The 9,491-nt window shown below is 42.5% G+C and overlaps 1 long non-coding RNA gene across 1 annotated transcript; it reads left to right on the top strand.

The window, feature by feature from the left end:
• Window positions 1-509: 509 nt before the first annotated feature.
• Window positions 510-3,139, top strand: LOC130606542 (uncharacterized). The gene is made up of 3 exons (XR_008974002.1): window positions 510-581; window positions 1,251-1,296; window positions 2,929-3,139. It is a non-coding gene; the product is annotated as an uncharacterized LOC130606542 (long non-coding RNA).
• Window positions 3,140-9,491: the final 6,352 nt, after the last annotated feature.

The following is a 9,491-nucleotide window of genomic DNA, read 5'->3' as shown; positions in this document are numbered from 1 at the left end:
CTCACTTTACTCATCTATCTAGCTAATGCTCTTCAGTCTACATCGCCTACATTTGACTTCCCCATCCCCAATTTGATCTATCAGCTTGACACAAGAAATGTGATACGAGTACATTTCTCATTTGTATTACAGGATAAAAGCTGCTCTTTTATTGCTACCATTTGGAGAGGAGAGAAGAGGTGGACAAGCCCTCCACAAAGAGGTGAGACCAGCAGGTGACCTTTCATTTTCTGGGGTTGTCTGCTTGTTCTGAAGAAAGATGGATCTTGGCTGAGAGACAAAAACACAAAACACTTTTGAATAATCTTCTACAGGTGACAACGCTGCAGTGATAAGGGAAAAGAGAAGCTTCTTGCAGGGAAAATGCAAGTCACCTGGAAGCACTGACTTCAGCCTTCTCACATCTTCATTTCGCTTCCTGTCATGAACTGGCCAAAGCCCTGAAAGGATCTATTTCATCTCTCAATGGAGAGGAAACCTGTCACCTTATAATTTTTATCCAAACTAGTTATGCTGTAAAAATGTGATTACTGCCTCTGCAGCACTCGCCTGCTTCTATAATGGGATAATTGCAGATAAAGGTAATGTCTTTTTAATTTAACGTCGTTATTAGGTTGCCAGTAGGTAAATGTATAGGAGATGGTTTAATAAAGCAGTTTGAAATTTCTCATAACGAGCTGTTGGAAGGACATATCAGATATGAGTGAATGGCACAGACTTAATCGATACTTGCAGAATTGCTGCAGAGATTAAGAGAGGAGGTGAGATGTGGTGTCCTGTCTCTAGCTTTGCTGCATTGACAGATGGTCAAGGCTAGGTCTCAGCCTGAGGGTAGCACTTTGTTTATGCTGTTGAAGCAAGACCCAGGAGCTGGGGTTTCCAGACCTAGCTCTGCCAGAGATGGTTGTTTCTGAAGTCAAGTAACTCTTGTGCCACTATAAAGTGAGACCAAAATTATTCCCTTGCCTCCTGCTCTGGAAAGGCATTGATAAGAAATGTTCTTTGATAACCTGTGGGCATTGGGTGTAGCTGTGCTCTGTTGATACCTCCTGGGCTGACTAAGGACCAAATCAAATGCTCAGCAAGCTTGGACTTTGATATCCCCCTTCCACCAATGGAGGAAAAAATGCCTTTTGCTTAATTTGTCTTGCATTATTTGACATGAAAGATCAGCTGCTATCCTGCTTTCTGATTGCAAACTCAGAAGCTGGTGAGGAGTAGTGTGGTTGCAGCTGGTCTCTCCTCTATAGTGTGAGTAGCCTAATCGGGGGAATAACAGGAGCTGTTCTGATACAGGTAGGCATTGCATGAAGAAACCAGATGTTAGTCCTTGGCTTAGTGTGTTTTGTCCACAGGCCTTTTTTTACACAAAAGGATTTTTCCCAGCACTGAAGGCACGAGCATTTCTCTATTATTAAATTTCTGGTTCACTCCCCTCATTTGGAAAGGAAGGGATGCAAAATAATGCTGGATATCCAGCTCCTTCACATCCCTTTGATTGCCCATATTGTCCAAAAAACTCTGTTGTCTCAGTCAATAGCATACTTGGCCTTTCAACCATGCAGGGAGCATCAGCTCAGTTGTTAGTCTTCAGATATTCAACTCTTTATGCTGTTTTTTCTCTCCAGTTTTATATCTGGCTTACAGCCATATACATTTCACCTTATGGAAATCTTACCCAGTGTGCTCAGGGTTTAGTGGAAATACATGCTATTTGCCAAGCAGCCTTTTCAGCTGCTTTCTTTCAATTCATCTCTTCTTAGAAGAAACTCAGCCCCTGACTTTCATACCAGGTAGGACTGGAGCAGCCATATCCTGCCAGATTAAAGTGCTGTATCCTGTATACATGGACATAACTTTAATAGCCTTGAATATGGGGGGAGAACAGATTCTTCTGCCTAGAATGGGGCTTGGCCCTGATTGAACTCTTAAAGATAGTGTTATTATCATATTCCTCATGAATGTATGGCTAAGAACAAATTATTTTAGACTAATATTAATAAAAAAGAAGGTTTTTTTATGATTTGTGGCTCAAATATATAATAACAAATTCCATCTGTCTGTCTAATTTATGCTTGCGGCGCAGCAAAGAGGGCTGCCCAGCAGCAGAGAATACGACATTTGACTTGGCAAATTGAAACACCGTGATAAAAGGTGATGAATGTTATTTAAAATGAAATTACCATTCGGCACAAGGCAGGTTTGGGTCATCTCTGATTGCTAAGGGGATGCGGGCTGGATGTGAAAGGCACTTGCTGGTGCTGGGTGAACTGTAAATGTCTGATGACTTCTCTCACCTTAGGAAAAGTGCAGTGCCAACCTGTCACAGGAGCACGCTTAATTGCTCTTTGACAACATTTTCATTGTTGCCTGCTTATTCATCATGGCCCTGCCTTCCACCCCCACCCCTGCCCTCAGAGCTCCTGACCTTGAAAGCTATTGATGGATGAAGTTATTTTGATTAATTCTAAATCTGCTTGAACATTATGGGTCTGAAAATTCAATGCTGGTGTAACTGAGTTCACATCCTGAGGGAGAGAAGGATGGCAGAAGGGAAAGGAATTCCAGTGGAAAAAAACTAGTGGAAGAGAGTGAAAGGTGATCACGAGAGACATCAGGACCCAGCTGGTAGTGGGAAAGGATCAGAGGCAGAGCAAAGAGTGGGAAATTAAATACAGTATGTGTGTGTGGGCATGTATTTGGCTTGTTCTTAAGCTGTACTTAACAGTCGGTTTTCCTCTCACCTGAAAAGTGACTTAGTTAAGAAAATTAAATTTGTTTTGCAAGGAAAAATACAAGTTGTATGTGTGATAGGCTGCAAAAACTGATGAACTTGATCCTGTGTTCCAGAACATGGAAACTTAAGGGTTTTGGCTTTTTTAAGAAACTATCCTTTTCCTCCCCACCTTTTCCTCTCCACTTTCCCAGGTCAGGCAGCCGGGAGAATGGGATTAGCACAGAAACACAACTCTGATGGATGGGGATAAGGCAGTTTTGAACCTGAGGGAACTGAAAAATATCATCAGACACATGCTGGATTATATAAGGTCAGGTGCTGCGTAAGACTGAGCCGATCAATGCCACACACCGAGAGACCATCCGCTCCTGCAAAGGACTGCCTGGGAGAAGGCTTGTGCAGTCAAGCTTTCAGCATCTCTTCCAGAATGTGAACTCCCTTTCATCGCCATTGAGTAATATGAATATCTGCTTCACTCATTGCATCACACCTGGATGGCTGACAGCATCTAATAGAGGTCAGAAAGGATTGTATTTCTTGGTCTCCACTTCACTGGTCAGAAGGTGGCTGGTGTAGATGAAGCATGTTTACAAGATTATATGGTAATTTGTAAACCTTTGCTCAAAGCACTGCAACTGAATCTGTTGTACAAGTGAAGCTGATCGCTGAAATCCAAGTATTTGACAGTTGCTGACCTAGTGAGTTCTTCATGACACGGAGACTTCTGCAGCAGCTCATTCAACGTGATGTTTTCTACACCAGTGGTAAGGACTGATGAAATGGCTGCATACAGAACAACTGAGGAGGTATGCCACTTCTCAGAGATTAACTGGAGACTCGATTGGTCTCGCTGTCAAACACCAGATGGCCTCTCTTTTGTAAAAATGAAATAATAATATTCAGACATTTAGATTTACTTCATTAGCTGCTGATGTCACTGCTTTCCACCTTATTCAAACAATTGATAAGATTAATGTCTTAGAGACTCATTCTCTCTTTCAATTAATTGTACAAGCTTAATTTAAGGGGGAAGGGGAGGCAAAAATTTCTGAACCCACTTTGCTTTTTTCCTGCATGCAGAGGAGAGTGTACTAGGGAAGGTCTAGATCCATGTGGCTCATGGATGCTACCACTGCCAGCCCTGTGGGGCTCCTCAGCCCTTTGCCCCATGCAGAAAATAGCACTCCTACAAAGCAGACCTGAAGATGAGGGACCATTAGGCCTGCAGTGATGCTCCCAGAGCTCCATGGTCCCTGCTTGACACAGGGATACAAGTCTGCAGCAGCAGCAGGTCAGGAGTGAAAACAATATTATCTACATTGTGCCTTTAGCTACCTAGGACTTGAAGCACTTAGCAAAAGGAGCTGGTGTCTTTTCTTCCCAACTACAGAAAGGAGAACTAGGGTGTGCAGCCAAAATGGTTGTTTAGCTACCAACTCTGCCCTGTTATTTCACTGTGCCTTCTGTCCTGTGTCCCCTGCAGTGCCGGAGCCCATTCTCTTGCACCAAGGCCCCCTTTAAGACTTTGGTGCAGCAACTAGCTGGAGCTATTTGTGATCTTTAAAAACCAGTATCTTAAATGACTAATCATGGTGATGTGACTAATAGCTAGTGCTTCTGGGCAGAGCTGTACCTATAATATCCAGTCACCACTACATTTGCTAAAAATGAGGAGGAAAAAAAAGATGAATTTTGCCAGAGCTGGAACTTTTTCCAGGTCAAGTCTCTTCTTATTTCACTGTTAATCTTGAAGTATTACATAAAGTTTGGGACTGCAATAACTTCTGCAAGGTTGGATCTGAGTTAATTAAAATGAAACTTTTTCCTCTTTGGAGATTCTGCGTTGATCTGGGCAGCACAGAGTCATCTCATGGGACTTTCCTAAGGAGGCATCTCACCAAACTGGCCGCTGTGTAGCGCAGTGGGGTTTTCCAGCCCTCCTTGGGTGATTTGCTGGCCCCACGGTGTACCCCAAAATCAGATGTTTCATTAGCTCTCTCTGCCTTTTGGGGCTATGCTTTTGTGGTTTGTTTTCTCTTCCTTCTCCCGGGAAGGTTCACACATTGGCTATAGTGGTCAAGATTTGGTGTGACACAAGTATTTTGATTTTTCTCTTTCCGCCCAGGAATTTCTTTGTGCTGAACAAAGACCTTTAATTTTCCATGGGACTTTTCATCAGCTTCCTTCAGGGCTTGGAGGAAGAAGGATAGAGCCATGTTTGTGTCCATTAGCCAGTATCTTCGTGCAGCAGCAGTCACCTCTATTTCTGTAACACCTATAGGCGCTATACACTGTTTAAAGGCTTTAGAGGACAGGTAAGAGAGAAGGAGGTGAACCCTCCTGGCTGCTATAATTCAGTGTTGCTCTGTTGACTTGTGACCCAAAGCATGCTAGCAAATTGTGTGTGTCAGAGGCAATAAGTGATGTGAAAACAGAAGATCACTGCATGTCATTTAAAATCATAAAGGGTTTAAAATATTTGCCAGGCTTCAGTCAGTTTGCAGGGTGACTTTTTCTTTCACGTGTGGTAATGGATATGCACTTGGATGTAAAAGCCTCCTAATAGCCACCATTTTAGGAAGTTTATTCCACAAACGAGTCTGAAAAACAGACTCATTTTGCTGTACTGGCATTTTCATTGGCACATGAACTGTGTTCTTTAAACAACTGATGTTGCGGGCAAGCTCAGGCTGCTGGGACTCCTTTGGGTTTTCTTTAAAATGGCAAAAATCAGGCTATCCAAGTTCACACTAACGGAGATGGATTTAACTCAGTTATTTGTTTTACTTTCTTCCTGGTCTGCTTTCTTGATTGGTTCATTTTCTTTCCGTTTAACCCTTTGCTAACATAAGCAGTGGTGGTCAACGCTTGACATTTGTGTGTCCTTAATTGCGTGTTAACATCTGATTGAAGGAACAATACATTTGTTATAATAGCTAGGAGAAGAAAGATGTGTGACATTCTGGGGGGCAAGGGGTGTGATGAATATTAGGCAACCAGTTCAATTCCCTATTGAAAGTCACAACATGCATTATCTGCTACCTCATCGTGCCTGTGCAGAGCTATCAGCAGCTGTGATTTCACAGATGTCAACTCGTACAACTCTGCAACTTATGATTAACAGGATTTCCTCTTTGGTTATTAAAGTAATAACAAGAGATACCCTATGGAAACCAATAGAATCCATAACACTTCAGTTTACTCTTTCCCAAAAATACATCTCAGCTTATTTTCTGGCAAAGGCATTAAACACCTCACTCTTAATATCTGTAATCAGTTGGAGCTTTATGGGCTGCCTCTCACCAAACGTAAACTGGGTAAGCTCCCTTGATTTCAAAGGAGGTTTACACTGAGACTTTGGTTCTGTTTTAGCTATTTACTATTTTGTCTCTGGTGGGACCTGGAGTCAGGCAGGGCTCTGAGGTGGACGTGCTGGGACTTTCCTGTGAACTGAATATACTAAGGACATCAAAGGGGCTTTGAATTATGAAACAGGCTCAGCACTGGGTGTCTAGAACATACAGTGAAAAAGAACTTTTGAAAAGGATAAACTTTGATCTGATTATTGAATAAAAGGGCTCAGAAACCAATTTATCCCCAGTCTTATACCCTGAGTCCAAAATACCTGATAATGATCTACTAAGTGATACCCTGAGTCTCTCCTCAGCAGGACAGACTTTGCCCTTGTGTTATCCTTTGCCTAATGTCTTCCTGGAGATTCCAGCCAGCTCCATGTAGATCCTTCTGGGTCCCAGATGTACTGTCCTTCCCACCAAGTCCTGTGGAAGAGGCTGGCATCAGCTCCTCACCACTTCCCATGCTGTCCCAACCCTGCCTGCCACGTCCAACCCCTCTGCCTGGTCCTGCCATACTGCCCAGAGCATCCCAGCTCTCTATGGAGCAGACTGGGTGCTCTATGGAGCAGACTGGGTGCTCTATGGAGCAGACTGGGTACCTTCTCCTAAGGCATCACCTTGAGGCATGACAGCTTTCACAAGTCTTTTTAAGATGGCAATGGATCCCATCATAAGCAGTGGGATTATTACTGAAAGCCCTAGATTAAGCTAGTCAGTAAATCATTGCCTTGTGTGCGTTGAACTCGCATGTGGCAGTAGTCATTACCAAGACCTTTCTAACTTGATAGAGAATATCAGCCAGGGTAGAATAACAACCAAGAAAAGCAATCTGGTCTTTCACAGCCATTCTTTGGAGTAAACTCAGAAAAAAACCCTTGCTCTTTAGCTAGGAACTTGGTAATACAGTGGATGTCTGTGTCACAACTGCATACGTGGGAGACCCTGAACATGGTCTTTGTCTTGTCCTGGTGGGCTTTTATAATCTGTAGCAATTCCTTTTCTTCTGAAAAATGAAATTACTGCTCTGGGTGAGCTGGGCCAGAGTCTTTGCTGGACCTAGTGTAAATAATAAACCAAAACTGAAATTTGATGTTTTGTGGTCCAGCTCTGGTATGACTATCTGTCTGTCTATCAATATGTATGCATGTATTTGTCTGTCTATCTTGCCCTATAGCTAACTACTACACACATATATATCAGTCCTGATTCACAGAAGTATTTAGTGCCTCACAAATCCCCCCTCAGTTCTGGACATTTCATCCTTTTTGCTGCTGTTTTTGGTGTAAAGCTGATAAACAAGCAGCTAAATCCTTCATTCACTGGGTGCTGTAATCAACCAGCTATAAAAGGAAGTGGTAAAGTTATTTATATTTTTCAGAGTGAATAATTCTTTTCTCTCCTTCCACATGGCAGAAAAAATGCTCTGGTAATGTAGGAGGTTAGAATTTCCTTTGAAAGTGCCTCTAGTTGACTTATGAGACAAATGAATGCAGTTCACTTACATTAAAAAAGTTTCATAACCCTTCTATACAATGAAAATGATGTGTGAGGTGTGAATATTCTGGAGTAAAAATTACATCCATTAAAATCTGTGTAAGAAATAACTAGGGAAAATGATATGGCAAGCTATTTCTCACCTGACCTGGGGCTTTGCAGTTCATCAACCAGCCAGCTTGGTGGTCCTCTCCTGCTTCCCAGTTCCAGCTTATTTAAGACCAGCATGCCTCAGTGAACGGCTGTGCACTGCACCTTCTGAGTTTAACACTAAATGAGGTATTTCCACTGAAACTATACTTATTTAAGCACTAAGGTCTGAATTCTTCAATATCTGAGGTGGCACTTAAGGGGCCTTGATGTATCTGTACTAATGTCCTGGGATCAGGCTGGTAGGTCCTCTTAGAAATCAAGGAACTCATATCTACATACTGCTCAGGAAATCTTTCTTCACTTTTATAAGGGAGAATTCACTGCCAGTTTGATTCATTGCATGTTAGGTATTTTGGACCTCACATACATACACAATAGTTTTCCCATTAAGAATGAACATTTCTCATAAATTCTTTGTCTTTTGTCTGTTTTCCCTTACCTTGAGAACTGCTCATCTTCATGTGCTTGTTTACTCATAAGATGAAAAAGTACCTTTTCTTCCTAGTCATTGTGTATGAATCTACAATAAAAATGAGGCATATAAACCATCAGAGACATAGCTACAGGCAAGAAGCAAAGTGGGCTTAGTGACCTTGATGTGCATGCTGTAGTTGTTATGGCAACAGGCAAGTGAAATCACTGTTGCTAAGGCACAGAGAAATAAAGCTATCTCAGTCACTTAATGGTCATTATTCTCTAGTAACTTAATTTTGAGTTTGCTAGAAGCTAAACTGCAAAATGAGTCAGCAAACAATCCAAAATACTTAGTAGAAACATGAATGAGAGGGCTTTTCTTTTTGGTGCCTTTCCCCTGAGCCCCTCCAGTGATATTATCAGTAGCAGACACAGAGGTTTTCAAGCACTGGGTGAATCAGGAAGATAATTCCCAGCTGTTATTAGGAGCCATGCTGTGACATGGAGTGCAGTCTTCAGGCAGGAGCAGTGAATGGTGGGTGCTGACCCCCTGGATGACCAGAGGCAGTATGCCCTCAAAACATTTCCCTTCCTTTGTCCAAGAATGGTGATTTACAGCTTGTATTTATAAACAACAAATTATAATACTATTCCTAGCAGTACTAGACAGTTTAGGTCTTTTTCTCCTCATATTGATTTATTTGCTTGGTGGAAAAGTAGGAAGATGTTATATTTTACTCTTGCTTGACCAGAGCTGAGGTTTGGCAAATCTCAGATGTGTGAGGACCAGACAGAAGTGTAGTTAGATTGGGTGAAAAAATAATTCATTTGACTGGTGATTTTAATAGTAAAGATCCCTTTAAGAAATTCTAGCAAGCTAGATGTTGGAATCCAATTTTTGGGGTTGAATTTTATAAACCTTAAGCAGGTTTGGGGGTTTGTCCCGGATTCAGCAGTAGCAGTCATTTTTCTCCTTCTTGGTAGCTGGTGCAGTTCTGTGATTTTGACTTTTGGCCTGGGAACAGAGCTGATAACACCGATGTTTTGGTCTGGCCAAGGACTTTGTGAGCCTCATGCTCTGCCAGGGAGGAGGGGAAGCTGGGAGGAAGCAGAGGCAGGACACCTGACCCAAACTGACCAAAGAGGTATTCCATGCCACAGCACGTCATGCCCAGGAGGTAACTGAGTTACCCGGAAGGGCTGGAGGACTGCAGGGGCTGGAGGAGGTATCGGTCAGTGCTCGGTCTGGTGGGGTTGGGGGACTTATTGGTCAGCTGGTGCTGAGGTGTTGTATTCTCTTCCCTTGTTATTTCCTTTATCATTATTATCATTGGTGG

Source organism: Pezoporus wallicus, unplaced genomic scaffold, assembly GCF_028554395.1.
Source record: "Pezoporus wallicus isolate ANWC-B61680 ecotype Strahan unplaced genomic scaffold, APGP_CSIRO_Pwel_v1 contig_7073, whole genome shotgun sequence".
NCBI lineage: Eukaryota > Metazoa > Chordata > Aves > Psittaciformes > Psittacidae > Pezoporus > Pezoporus wallicus.
The sequence above is the reverse complement of the archived record's forward strand: the minus strand, read 5'-3'. Positions and strand labels throughout refer to the sequence as shown.